Source organism: Zonotrichia leucophrys, chromosome 10 (assembly GCF_028769735.1).
Source record: "Zonotrichia leucophrys gambelii isolate GWCS_2022_RI chromosome 10, RI_Zleu_2.0, whole genome shotgun sequence".
NCBI classification, from domain to species: domain Eukaryota; kingdom Metazoa; phylum Chordata; class Aves; order Passeriformes; family Passerellidae; genus Zonotrichia; species Zonotrichia leucophrys.
Genome location: NC_088180.1, coordinates 16,459,161 through 16,474,249, shown reverse-complemented (window position 1 = coordinate 16,474,249; position 15,089 = coordinate 16,459,161). Strand labels below are relative to the sequence as shown.

Here is a 15,089-nt window from a genome sequence, read left to right as displayed (position 1 = left end):
CTGTGAGGGGTTGGGATGCAACAAGAAATGGTTTTTTATCCTTGGTTACCTTGTGGGTTGAGGTTATTGTGTGTGTAAATAGGTGCATGTATTTATATATATATATATATTTTTATATATATATATTTATATATATCCATCCCATATTTATGTATTTAGTGCCACTGAAAGACACCCTGTGAGGAAAGCTCTGTACAAGCTCCCATTGCATTTATTTCCCCGTGTTTCCCCTGTGCTCTCCCCTCTCTCACTCTGCCTTCCCCAGGCCTGTGCCCAGGGTTTGTAGAGCAGGAGCTCTGGAGGGGGAGACAGGGCAGGTCATCCACCAGCAGCATCTTTCTCTGTGCCCAAGAGGAGCTGTTTAAGGTTTCACATAGTGCTGGGGCTCAGGAACAAATCCTGCAGAGCTGTGGTGGAGCAGTGCTTGGTGCTGGGAAACTGTGCCTGAGAGAGTTTGGCACTTTGGGCTGTACGTGACAGAATCCATCGAAGCGCAGATCCATCCAGAACACGTGAGAACGACACAGGAAGGCATTTCAGAACACTGGAGTGCACAAAAAGTGTCATTGTGTGGTGCATTCTGTACTTTATGGGGACAGTCAGGCAGTGTAAGAGGTACAGTAACAGCACAACCCATCTGCAAATGCATCCACGCAAAAAGCTGTGACAGGAAACTTTCTCTTCATATATTTCCACCTAAAGGCCCAACACACAGGTGAAGGATTTGCTGCAATATGTAAACAAGTGCTCTGGCAAGTATGATGTTAATAATTTGCTTTATGGTCTTTGTATTTCAAACAAAAAAATTAGTTAAAAACTATCCAGACAAAACAAAAGCACACCAAACTTGCTGGTCATAGCCAAATGTCCCAGTTTACAGTAGACTGGATGGTAATTTGTGTTATTGATGCCCCAACCCCAGCCTCATCTGGGCAGAGATGTGTGATGCACTCACAGTGAGAACCCCAGGAGATGGATGAGGTTTCTGTCTCTGAGGGATGGTTTGTGTCTCTCTGGATGGAGCCATGAACCCTGAGCAGAAAGAAAGGTGCAGCTAAAGAGAAAGATTCTCAGTAATTTCCAGTGTCTTTAATTAGGGTGAGACTGATGCTACAACTCCTCACTCCTGTTAGTGTCTGGTGCTGGAAGGCAAACTGCAGGAACATGGAGTGTCTTGTTCCCAGGATTAAATCCAGCTTGGCAGGAGCCTCCCTGTTCCATCCAAAGAGTGAACATGTGGGTGTGCACATCTGGGACTGACAAGCACAACCTGGCACACCTGTGCTGGGAAACCACAGCCTGATGGCCCTTGCAGGGGCTCAGGTGAAGGAGGTGCAATAAATCCTTCTTCCTGTTCAGGCAGGGAACCTTCAGATGACAGGATGCCTAAAACAATTCAGTTCTGATGTCTCAATCCTAAATCCAGCCATCCAGTCCTATGAAAGATGAACTTTTCCCAGAGAAACTGGATGAAAGGTGCATGTGCTTCTGGATATTCCTGGCAGGAGAGCAACCCAACTTTGTGTCTGAGGCTGGAGAAAGTGTTTTGTAATTGCATGTGAGAGCTTGGTCATCTCCAGGGAAGCTGAGTTTCGTGCACAAGGTGCCAGGGCACGAGCAGGGCAGCAGCGCTGTGCTGGGAATAGATAAAAACCGCAGCTCCCAGCAGGGGTGGATGCTTGTGGTGTGAATGGGCCAGGTCGAGAGCAGTGGGATCCCCTCAGCAGGGGGCTCTGTGCTGAGATATTTCAGCCTTAGCCTGGCTTTGCTGGTTAATTTAACAGAAGTTGCTGCTGGAGTGCTTCGTGGGCAGGTGAGCACAAGTGCAGGCTTTTACAGCACAGAGGTCAGCAAAGACAGAGCTGATAAAACAGGACACTGCAGAGGAGGGGGAGGAGATGGGAGACACACGGACCCTCCACAGCCTGTGTGAAGCAGAGGACACTGCCCTGCTCACAGCATCTCCCCTCAGCTCAGGTGTTACTCCACAGCTCTGGGGGAAATCACAGAAGGAAACATACCAGGAAGAAATAATCTGAGGTGACCAATACCATGTGTTGAGCTGGATTCTTTTTGTCTTTGTGGGAGGAAGGAGGAGATGTCCATGTCAGGAGGCCCTGGGAGGAGGCAGTTCCCAGGTGTGATGAGGTGGGGCTCTGGCAGGATGTTTGCCAAGGCGAAGAGAGAAAGAGAGAGGGCTCCTGGTTTTTATTTGTGCAGGTAGAGACCAGAGCTTTTCCAGAGCTATGGATCTCCTTGCAAAGAGAAGAGGTGCTGAAACTCCATAGGAATTTCCATTTCCTTCACTCCTGAGCTTGTCCCACTCAAACTGCAGGAATTTTTGCAGCTGCTCTCCTGCATTCACTACAGTAATGCAAAGAGATTGCCCAGGTGTATCCAAACCCAAACTTTGATTTGGCATCTTTGATACTGGGATCATTATTCACTGACACAGAGCGTAGGCAAAGCTGAGGAGCAGTTCAAACCCAGGGCAAAATTCCTGTCATGCAGGTGGGTGCTGAAAAACAGGACTGGCTTGTGTGCCAGCTGCCTTCAGTAACAGAAAGCCTGGGATGAAAGTGTTTCACAGGCTTCCCTGTCTCACTGAAGGCTTAACTGAGAACATAAAACTCTATGTGTAGACAGAAGTTGTTTAACATCACATTTAAATACAGTTGTATTAGTAATTTTCTCTGCAATTTTTCCAGCTGTTTTATGTGTAAGTCATATCTGGAGAGCACTTTCTGTGCTCTCAAAATCAGGAGTTAAGTTATATTGCTGAACTAGCTTTACATAAGGAAGTATTTTCATTTACATCATAAGGGATAAATATTTTCTGTCTGATAACCACTAGAACATGAAAGTGTGGCATGTTTATGCAAAGTCTGATATGGCTCTGATTTGCTATCATTCTTGAATATTTGATGGTGTGGGTGGTGTTTTAGCTTAGAAACCTGAGCAACTGCTCTGTGAGTGCTGTTCATCAATAACAACTGATTGCATTAATAACAAGATCAAGCATCACAAAACTCACCCAAATCCTCCTCCTCCCGGCAGTCCCCAACTCCAGGGACAGGATCATTTCCATCTGGGGTGGGATTCCTCCTCTGGTGGACTTCCACAGCTTCAACAATCCCTGATGAATCCTGCTCTAGTCTTCTGAGAGAAAAAGGAACTTCTAAGGTGTTATTAATCTCCTCCAAAAATAGCCATTTAAAGGATAGGGATGAATTGCAGTCTAGGAGTGCTTGTTTTGGTCCTGCTGACTCCCTTAGATGTAGCATTCACAACATCTAAACATAGATGTGATGAATTTGATCCTTGGTGTCTCCCTGTTAGATCTGATGTAAGGGCTGAAGCAGCTGATGGAAGTCCTCTCATCAGGTGTAGTTAGGCACTGCATTGATCTTGCTCTCCATCCCTTAACGTGCATTTTAATTTGGGCCAATGCTGCCTCCCCTTTCAAGAGGTGGAGAGAAAACACAGTCAATTACACCATGAAAGCCACGGAGCTCCTTCAGTAATCCAGACTGACTGGGAAGTTCCATTTGAAACCATTCACCCATTCCATTAAAAAAATACCAGGGAGTGTGCATCCCCATGAAATAATGATGGGCAGAATAAACTGTCTGAAGGTATCTCTCCTACTCCACACCATTTAATCAGGAGGCAGTGAGTGGAACTGGCCTAACATTTACAAAGGGAGAACTGACACAATGCATATTTGAACACCATGAGAAATAGCATCACCGGGGACAGAGAGTAAGTTTAGTTAATAATGAATGGCACATCCTATAAAATACCATTACACAGTGTTCAAGGCCCAAGAATGATGACATAATTATTAGGAGACTGGGAGATTAAGATATAATTTAAAAAAACATGACAGGGGAGGGTGTAATTGGGGAGACAAAATACACAGGAAGTTTGTAATTTACATGTCAAAATACCTTTTTCATGTTTTGATTGGATTGGACGCCGCCTTTCCACTTCATTTATCTTGGCTTCAATTAGAGGCAGGAGAAATGACATCTCATGTTCATATTCTTGACACACACTGCTCATAGACACTTTCTAATTCTAACAGACAGTGAGGGGAAAAGGGAAACTCGATTCTGCCTCTGTCATGGACTTCTTAGTTAACCCCTAATTTGTTTCCAAATGAGGCTGTCACTGTGGTTCAAATGAATATGCACTTAGGCGTTGGGGTGTGTGTTTGGGTGTTTGCTCATAGGCTGGGCTTTGCACGTGGCATGCCTGGGTGGATCCAAAAGCTGCTTTTCTGGAGGAAAAGAAAAAAAACAGAAGCTAGGAACATTTATCCCCCAAAGAAGAGCTTTCCTGTGTGAACGGTGCAGACTGTTTTTATCAGAACAGCCATATTCACAGCGTGATTGTAATCATACAGAGCCATCTCCAAAGCAGAGGATGTGAGTTGTGATTTTCCCCTTTGGCAGAATTTTTGCTCTTTTTATTTTCTGTCTGTCTCTTTTATCTGGTGTCGCCATGTGTTTCCCAATTGGCTCTGAAGTCTGCTTCCATTTTTTTACAGGAGCTGTGCTCTGTTTTACACCCATTCCCACCCAGACACATACACTAGAAATGTCAGAGGTGTGTTTGAGATAAAGCCATATGTTTCATCAGTGCTGAAGTATCTGCTCACCTGAAGGCATGTACTGAAGTCTTTCCTCTCTTGGCAGCTGTCATTACCCTTTTAATTCCTGTGCTTCATCTTAAAATCAGAGATTTTAGGTTTTTCCAAAGGCTGTTGACTTTGGGGTTTTTTTTCTTTGCACAATCTGAGGTGTGGAAAGAGGGCAGAAGTTTTCCCTTCTATACAACTTCTGACATCTAAAACTGGGGGCCTTTAAAACATCTTGAAATGTCCAAAGCCATCAGTCGCTTTTGAAGTCATGGGAGGCAAGTTTCAGGCTTATCAATTACTCTATTGATTTGATATCCTAATAAAACAAAATTGCTCCTGGAAATGCTAATCAGGAAATATCAGAGAAGGAGTCCTTGAGAGAGCTCCTCTGTGAGGGACTTTGACTCCCCAGACAGAGAGATCTCCGAGCAGCTGTATGAGGTCTCTGCATGTTCCATGTGTGTCCTGAGCTCTATCAGGAACCCCAGGAGTGACATGAAACTGGATGAAGTGGGCAGTGCTGCTGTTGTTAATGCTGTTATGGTTTTGGTGTTTAAGCCACCTGCAGCCATGCTGGGACCATTCACCATCAGGCTCCCTCCAGTTCTGGCAGGTGCTCACTGCTCCTGTCAAATGCACTCAGGTCTGGCTTCAACTGCAAGGTAAAAACAAAAACCAAACCAAACTAACAAAGCAAAACAAAAAAAATCCTTTGAGATAAACAAATGGCTTAGGAAACACAGGTTGGGTCAGAGCAATCACTCATCCAGCCTGGGTGTCTTAAATTGCCCCCAAAAGTTGTTGTCTAGAAGGAGTGTGTGACTCCAGCCACCTTCTGCAGCCTTTTCCCTTTGTATGCCTGCAGCATCTGTAATCATTGGATTAGGGATGTTAGAGGGTACATTCCTGCCTCTGCCTCTGCTGGACCTGGTGTCCATGGGTGTCTCTAATCCCTTTAAACACTGCAGATGCCCTCTGCCTCCACAGCCTCCTGTGGCAGCAATTCCACAAGTTCACTGCCAGTTTTGCAAACTGCTTTTGAGCAGAGTGGCCCAAGGTGCATTGCACACTCTACTGAGAGGCTGCACTGAAGGTCTTTGGAGTAAAATACTGCCTGGCTTTTGAATTTATAGTAGTAGAAATAACACCACCTGATTACCCCAGTGTGTATTATTTGCAATACAAACCATGCAGGTAGGCTGTAGGAGCTGTGTGTAAAGTTACTAAGGTTCATATTTGATACTTGAGGAATTGTCTGACTTTTTCTGGAAGAACTGATTAGCATTGACTCTGCTGTCCCAGTTCCCTAACAAGCAAAGTAAGTAAATAAGAAATTCTGATACTGAACCCACCCTGAAGCAGCTTTGGCTGTCATGCAGGATGTTGCTGTGGTACAGGGAGGTGTTCTACAGTCTAACAGACAATTTGGTAGGTTGTGGGTTTTACATGGACAGGTTTGAGATCACTCATGAACACATGAGTGGGTAAACACCAGGTACGGCTGCAGAAATAACTCATGGAGAAGCCAAGGCACCAAATCCATTTTCAACTCCCATTAGCTAAGCTGACTGAACTCTGAACAACTTCACTCAGCCCTCTTGGTAAAACCAAGGTTCTGGGTTTATGGAATAGAGTATTTTTAGCTGTGTCATGGGTTCAATCTCTATTTTCAGTTTACAGTGTGCCCATCTGAAGGTCTCTGGGCACTTTCAGTATCTCTGCAGGTGCACAGGTGTTACATATTGGCAACTTGTGTGCTGATATGCAGTACCTGGAATCACCAAAGCTAAAAATTGATGCTTCATGAGTTATTCACATGCACCCATCCCATTTCTGCTTAACTGACATGCACAGTCCCTTTCAATGTGACTATTTCTGTGATTGATTTTGATTTTTCCTGGGTCTCTGATGGTATTTGAGAGATCACTTTGGCCTTGTGTTGACTGTTCTAATAAGAATTACACAAAAGAGGAGAGAGCTGGCAATAGAGTATTTTTGGGGGATGCAGAGTTCACTATGAAGAGGCTTCTGGCAGCAAAAATGATATTTGCCACAGTGTTGTGTGACCCACTTTGAGCAGGGATAGATTGATCATCTGGAAAAAGCCCTGGAATGGCTGAAAGAGGGAATGTGCCATAGAAATCTGTATGTCTTTATTTCAGTATTCATCATGACAAGGGCAAAATGGAAAATGCAGGCCAAGGGCCTGAACTGGAGGCTGTGGTACCCCAAAGACTCAGGCTAGAACACACTGCATACATCATTAAGCCACTGGCAAAAACACACTGAAGCCCTGCCCAAGTTTCAATTCTTACACTTCAAATAGTCTCAGCTCTCACCAGACAAATTAATATTTAATGCACAAGTGCATGCTGCAATATTCCCAACTGTGCAATCTAATATTAACAGCTATTTCATAAACCAACAAGGCCCATTCAATTGGTGACCATTTAAACTATAACACACCATTAAACTGTAAAAGCAGCCATGGAAACATGATTGAGATACATGTTTGTCAGTCCAGTGCTAAAAATGGGATTGCAACAATGTCAGTGCAAAAAGTCAGTGAGTATTTCCATCCAGAGTAAAGGGAATCATGAAGCAAACTCCTCCTTGGAGCTGCAGTTGGTTATTAGGCCAAAGTACATCTTGTCCACAAGAATAAATAGATTTTGATAACCTTAAATGAATCCATGAGGGTATGTGGCTTTTCTAGCTTCCCTTTCCTTCCCTATGGATGTGTCTGCAGAGTTCCTCTGTTCCTGTGCTAATCCTGAAGGGCTACAGGATATTTAATCCACAAGGCAGTGAAGTGGGAAGGCAACTTCACCCCTGTCTTTAGGAATCCAATGGTGCTCTGCTTTATCTTGATTCTTTTCATGCTCCCATTCTGAAAAATATACTGGTAAATTGGAGAGGAGGCAGGAAAGAGGTGCTGGGGAAAATGCTTTGCCATGAGATACTCTCAATCTTTTTAACTCATCAGAAAGAAGATTGAGAGATGACTTGTCTTCAGTGTTAAGTGCCTCCACAGCAGGAAAACACTACTTGTAAGAGGTTCTTTAATCTATCTGTGAAGTTATAACAAGAACCAGTGTTTGGATTCTGAAGTGAAATGACTCAGGCATGTGTTTATCTCAACAAGGGTAAATAAGCAGTGACAAGTTAATGGTAATAGTGATGTTTTTCCTCTTGTCTCCATATCAAGACAAAAAGCTTTTCTGAAAAACACACTTATTCTTTGGTGTTTTCCTCTTAGGGATGGGAGAGAAGGGCCCTGTGCATTATACAAACCTAAGCAGTCATTCTCCTTTCTCTTCTTTTGTAGTCCAGCCTTTCAATGAGTTAAACCTGAGTTCACAAAAGAATGTGGAATTTGATGTTGAAGGTACTGAAACAAATTTGAAGACTTTAGCCTAAGCAATTAAAGTCCTTTAAAAATATTAAGAAAACAGTGTCATATGAAGTGCCTTGGAGTGGCTGAGTTCTAATTTCAGAAATGAAGGGAAAATGGTCTGTCAGTAGGTAGAATAGCAGGGTGAAACCATGAAGACAAATGTGATGTTGAAGGTGATGTGTGATGTCAAAGATACAGAAGAGGAGAGATCTGGTGGGCACAGCCATGAAAACAAGGCAGGTCTGTTCCAGCATCATCACACTTTGGGGCCTTATTAACATGGAAATGAATGAGTGCTGGGAAACCAGGAATTGCAGGCATCCTGCTTCTGTATTGTCAATGTTTTTTGTCTTTATCAGCTTCTAAACATTCTTTAACTGCATAAACCCATAAACTTTGTGGTGCTCTCAAATCTGTGAAGGCTCATTGTGCACAGTGCAGGTATTTAATTGCATGGGCAGTCATTACATCTTTGCAAACCCCACCTTTGGTGGTCTGGTGTTCTTGATTTCTCCATTTTCTCAGACTGAAAGCAAGACCTTGGGGGTCTGTGTGTGCAAGCATTTGTGATGGAGAGCCATGTACCCTCCTTCTCATGGGCAAGGGGAAAAAAGGTGGTCTGAGCTGCACTTCAGCATTTTTTTACTGTGTGTTGTTTTGCCTGACACTGAATTTCAGCACTTTAATATAGTTGCCTTTTGTTTGTATTCTTTGTTTTTTCCCCAAATCTACCTTTCTTCACAAATAAAACAAATTTCTTGTGAGGTAGTAGACTAATTAAAAAGGCCCTAAAACATTTCCTTAAATATCCTCCTTCAATTAAATATGTATTTTAAAGCCTACAGGGGCTAAGACTGTGGTTTACTACTTAAATGATTGAACCAGGTGGTTTTGGAAGGAGGAACAACCTGTTGATAGATGACTTGCAAGTGACAGGTTCTAGTCAATTGTGACCCAGGCCAGAAGTGACCAAAACCTGGTGAGGTTTGATGTCTAATCTGAAATGACCTGTGTGTCTCATTGGAGGAGTGAGAAGTTATTCAGATCAGAAAACCCAGCATTGCAGATGGTACCAGCTGTCAGTCTGTGTTGGCAATCACATTAGAGAGGGCAAGAACCTGAGCAAAGCCTCTCAGGAGAGGATTGCAGCTATTTGCCTGCTTGTCTGGTGGAACAGGTGAAAAAGGTAAATCAGTTTTGTGGGAGGGGAGAAAAAAAGTTCAAGAATGCTCAAAAGTTTTTTACTGCATACTTAAAAATAACCCCACCAAACAAAGAAATGTTGAATGTAAAAGATAATTTTTCTGGCTTGATTTTCAGTTCCTGTTTTTTCTTCCTGCACACCAGGGTCCCCATTTTGTTTTCACTTTTTTTTCTCTATTTTGACTCTGAACTAAGGAAAGAGAGAGTAAAAGCAGGAAAATTATTTCTTTGGACCAAGGCTCTGTGTATTGTAACTACTTAGTGCAGCTACAATAGGACAGGGCGATGGTGGAGAGTTTTGTAAACTTTGCTCATGCTCTGAATTAATCTGTTCCCTTGTGGAAAATCCTCCTTAGAGGGATCCCATTGCCAGCTTTGTCACCTTTTGTGGAGAGCACTGAACTGCCTTGGTGTACCTTGGCAGAAGCCACAGGGACAGCTGAGGGTCAGCTCATAGAAATCAACTCCTTTGGTCTGAGATCTGAAATAGTTGAGGAGCCCCTGGGTGGACTGGAGTGTTGAAAATGCAGTGATCACATTCCTCTCCATTCAGTCAAAGCAAATTGGAGTGATTCAGCAGAGGGAAAAACATATGGACCAGTCCTTGCTAAGATGAAGGAACATTATTTCACTATACGAGGGAGCTGAGATGATGGTGATATCACCAGCTGGAAACAGCCCAGGTTTTCATATCACTATGACAAGTAGGAAGAGAGATGCCTCAGGTAAAGCAAACAGTGAGTCAGATGTCTCTTCAAATCAGAGAAGGCAGCTCAGGGGAGGTTTTGTTAGAGGATCATGGAGAGGCATCACCAGTGTGCAGAGATGGGAGCAGCTCTGGGCTGCCAGACCTGTCTGAGCTCCCAGGCTGGACACAGGGCCAAGAGGAGCCACACATTGCTCCTTGGGTTTCTGTCCCTGCCTGCACTTTGCCTTCCACTGAACAGAAGAAATGTGGGTACAGGAGTGTTATAGCTGTAACACATCCTGCCAGGAGCCCTCAGTGGCTGAGCTGCAGGATGCTCACTTGGGACATCACCAGAACCCTTTGATCTCTCCCTGTTTTGCAGGTGGATGATCACAGGCAGTTCACTGCATCTCCCCTTGCTATGATTTTCCCACCTCTAAAGAGCAGGCAAGGATTTTTCCCTCCTTTTAGAAAATACTTGATAATCTCCTTCAAAAAAGTGTGAAGTAATAAGAAGAATATTAGTAATATCCTGCTTATCCTACAAAGAGTTACACAAAGGTGTTTTCTGATTCTTGTTGGCATTGCCTGGGTTAATTGTGAGCTGTCAGTCTGTTCCTTGGGAGATGGTCTTTTGCAGACTTCACAATATTGCTGCAGGGAAAGTATTGTGTTTTTGTATGGGATTATTATTGGCTTGGAAAAAACCAACACGAAATGATTTCTCTGGGTTTTCTAGCAGGAATCCCAGTTATTCTCTTCTGCTGCATTACACAATTATGCAACATGTGATGCTACCCAGTGATGGGAGACAGTAGCCTTATAAATAAATGCAAATGATAGAGACAGGAGATGTTCTGCAGCTTGCAGAGGCATTGGTATTAGTAGGAATTGCTGGCTTTATTTTCACCTGTATATGAGTGACACTGAATTTTTTAAAATATCTGAGAGAAAAAGGAAATGATTTTCAGAGAGTTTTTTACTTTTATTAGTCATGTGTGGAAATTTGGCTTTGAGTTTCAAACCTGTGGTTTCGGGGGGCTGTATTTTTTATGGGCTAAGGAGAATATTCCCTTTCCTTGGCAGCTGAAGCTTTTCCCTGTTCCTTGGTTACGTCACTGAGCCAAGCAGACCTTGGTGTGCAGTCAATTATACACTCATGCTGCTTTCAGATTCACTTACCCAGCAATGATGACTGTGAGCAAAATCCATCAGAGAGTTATTATCTCCAAAGCAAAAGCCTCAAATGTTCAGGCATCTAATCTGCCCCTGAAAATCAGTACCTGTTCTCGAAAACACAAGACCTCAAATGACTTATTATTTTGGATGCCTGAAGGCTGGAAACACTTTTGAAATCTTGTCTGTAGCTTAACAACTCAGGGTTGTCTCGGGTCTGTTGGCCAGAATTAGGCAGTGCAAGAGGCACAATGTATTACCTGTGGTACAGGAGGTCACCTGGATCATGTTATAATTACATGAACCTCTTCATTGTGTGCCCTGAAACCCACAGTAATGCTAGATAATGGTCTAGGCAGCATGCTAATTGGCTGCATAAAATGAGTGTTTTAAGCAGTGAGTCTCCAGCTATCCCAGTATTTATGACATGCACACAATTAGCAAATGTCCTTCTTCATCCTTCTGGTGATTCTAGCCACAGTTTTAAATCTGGTCTTGTATTTCTACTTGTGCTTTCACAACTTGGGGCATCCAGGCTTAGGTTGCTCTCTGTGGCTATTTTCCCTTCTTGACTCCAGCATTTACTTGTTCATGTCACAGTTTAAAAGCAGTTAGACCCAGTCATGGTGGTCCATGGGGCAGCAGTAAATAGACAGTGTGGCTGCTCCTGTAGCACCATGGGGAAACATTTGGTGTTCCAAGGTAACTTCTGTCTCTGTTACTCTGAGAAAGTGCAAAAAATATAAAGGTCCTGATGAGCTAATCAGTTTTTCTTTGGTCCTTGTGCAATAGTTTTTAATCACAGGTGATAAGCTTAGAGATGTTCCCCTGCCATATCTCCCAGGGGTCTGGGCAGTTGTTGGGTCATTGAGTTCAGCTGCCATACCAGAAACTTGCCTGAAAGTTGGAGCCATTCATCCAGGCTTCACTTTTTGCCAGTGGAATGGGACAGGGCTGTCTGGAGGCAAGTTTGGTTATTTGGGATGAATCACCATGGACAGGCTGTTAGCTGAGCTACAGTCAGAGGAATCCCAAATATTGTGGAGAAAAGTCAGGACGGTATGTTCTCTTGCCTCCCCTCTCTGCAGGGCAGAATATCTCCCAGCAGTTTTAACAAAATACTGAGCAACAAGGAGTGTCTCTCCTGTGTGGCAGGAAATATTACTGGAGGGGCCAAGCTGTCCTGTATTCCTGAAAAGTCAGGGAGTTTTGAAAAGTACATTTTCAGGCAGAGCAAGGAGTGGATTGTTCCCATATTTTATAAAAATCCAAACCCTCTCAGCAGTACTTGCCAGATTACCCTGATTAAAGAACCTTTCTTGACCACCCGCCAAATAATCCAATTTCTCTTGAGGCAATTTCGAAGGAGAGGACTCAGGGGCTTTACTGAGTTTCTTCAGATGGCCACTTTTCAGAATATCTGCTGCTTTGTTACATTTTATTAAATGATTAGGAAAAAGTTGGTCCAGAAATATGGCTTCCCTTTTGTGATCATCTTGTGGTATAATCTTTTAAGCCCAGACCATCTTAACCTGAGAATATTAGAGAAGATTCCACAAATTACAAAGATCTACTGCACAGATAAATTAGGTTTTTGGTTTTTTCCAAGTGACAGAGCAATTAATATCCTAATGAAATGAAGGCTCAGTTATTTATCATCCTTCTTAAAAGGAGGTTGGCCTTTTGGGACACCTTCCTGCAGCCACTGTGGTGAAGGAGAATTCCACACCTCCTGCACCATCTCTGCACCAGTGCAAATGACTGTGCAGGTCCAGCATTGCAGCAAAGCCAAAGCAAGCTGAGCTGAGTCTGTGCCACTTCAGCTCAGGATTTCTTGCTGCTGGGCTGCCCATGCTGGTGTTCCTGATTCCCTCCAGGCACCAATGCCCTCTGGAGCTCTCCTTGGGAGCAGTGAGCAGGGCTCTGACCGTCCTCCCATGCAGGGCTCCACAGCACCTACAGGGACTCAGTGACAATCCTTTTAGAAATCAGGAGAGATGGCACAAAACAGGGACATCTGGCAGGTTCAGCAGAATGGATCAACTGCAGATTCCCCTGTTGGTGAACTTGGCCAGCAAGCCATTTCAGCAGATGTTTGTCCTTAGGCGTTGAATGCTTTCTGGATGCTTCTTCCCTCTGCCTCTCAGGAGCAAATGCCAGCACAATGGAAATTCACAGGAGCTCACTGACCAGCATTAGGAACTGTTGACCTGCTGATGAGCTTCAGTGTGTAACCTGGGTTCCTTGAAAGAACAGAAGCTAATGCCTCCTCTGGGGAGTTCTAATGAAGAAATGCAGACTATGAGGGGCATTTGGGTAGTGTTTGTCAGCAGTGGTTAGGCACAGTTCATCTTCCCTGACGCCTGTGATTTGAATGCTGTATTGACTCTGCTCCATATACTTTCAAGCAGGTATATTAAAAATGCAAGAGGAACTGCATTTTAAAGGGGGGGTTGAGAAAAGAAAGAAAATAATTATTGTTACACATTGGAGCATATTAATGAATACATTAATAATTGATCCACTGTTATGTTTTCCCCTAATAGTCATCAAAATCTGTATAAACCTGCACTACAATACATAACATCTCATTACAACGTTTGCTCAAAAAATCAATGCATATCTAAGTTATTTGTGTCAAAACTCATTTATTTCCACAATAACATGGACTGTCAAACCTTGACATCCTGTTAATAACATCCAGTGCATTTGCATATTATTCAAATATTTCCTTTTATGAAATGGGGGACTTTTACTTACACCGTCCCACTTGCAGTGCTTGGTATATTTGCACATTAGCTCAATTCACACAGTTATAGAAGGGTTACCTGTGGCAACTAATTATACTGCACTTTATGCATATTAATGAGCCTGGTGAGCAGCCATCCTCTGTTCTATGCTGAGATGAGGGGGGAAAAAAATAACAGTGTAAGTGGGAGACCTATTACAGGCAAAATGCAGGCGAGTGGAAGACAGATATTTTATAATGTTTTCTCTTTGATGCCCACAGCCTTTTAGAGCAGACTAACCTGAGTGGGAAAAATACCTCACAGCAGTCCCAGCAGCTTTGAGGTCAGATGTGAAAAATATGACTTTTAAAAAAAATTATTATTTCTTTCCTGGTTTGGTTTTTCAAATTTTTTTCTTTTACTTTTTTTCTCTCCCTCTCTGCTGCTGCCTTCATTTTCTGGATTGTGTCTCTGCAAGGTGCTGAGTGCTGCTCTCACACAGTGCCTCACTCCATCAGCCTTTTGAGGGGCAGCCTAAAGCCCCACCTGCCCTCTGATGAAGCCATCCTGGAAAATGCCTTTTCACCTGCAGGTGAGAGGGACAGGTTTTGTTCTGAAGGAGTGGGGATCCAGCTGGAGGCTGCTCCAGCCATTCCTGTGGCCAGGTGTCACAAGGACAATGGCAAGGGTTGGCAGCCCCACTGCAGTGCAGGGAAGGGCCACGTCCTGTGCATGCAAATGCACTGAGATATTAAGCTGTGCCCCTGCTGTGAAAATGGGCAATCTGTCAGCACAGGGCTCTGCAGAGGGCAAAAACCACCACGGGGTGTGTCCAGTGCTCCTCAGCCAAAGGCTGTGCTGGTGTGTTGTGTGTTCCTTGAGATCATCTCCACCTCCTAGGAAAAAAAAGAGAAAAGCTCTGGCATTGTCACAATGGAAGACAGAAAGGGAAGATTTGATTTTATGCAGCAGCAGATGTCTCCTAAGCAGTAATCACAGTGTCAGATAGAAGAACTAATCATATTTCAGTAGCTTGTTCAGATCTCTGATTAAAATTCAGTGATACCATTCCTGGATCCTAAAATGCAACAGTCATCAGAAACAAAAGAGAATGTATCATAATTAATGCAATTAAAAGAGCTCTTTCCTTTCTCTTTTTTTCCTCAGTAAGCTGTGCTGACCTTACCAGAAATTAAAACCCCTCTCTTAGGTCTGAAACCTGACTCAGTGTGGGAATAGGAAACCCTAACC

The 15,089-nt window shown here is 43.5% G+C and overlaps 1 long non-coding RNA gene across 1 annotated transcript in view; it reads left to right on the top strand.

The window, feature by feature from the left end:
• Positions 1-14,670, top strand: part of LOC135452526 (uncharacterized) — a 37,147-nt gene extending 22,477 nt beyond the window's left edge. Inside the window, exons 3-4 of the long non-coding RNA XR_010441643.1 lie at positions 14,120-14,181; positions 14,317-14,670. This is a non-coding gene — a long non-coding RNA (uncharacterized LOC135452526). The remainder of the gene's footprint in view (positions 1-14,119; positions 14,182-14,316) is intronic.
• Positions 14,671-15,089: the final 419 nt, after the last annotated feature.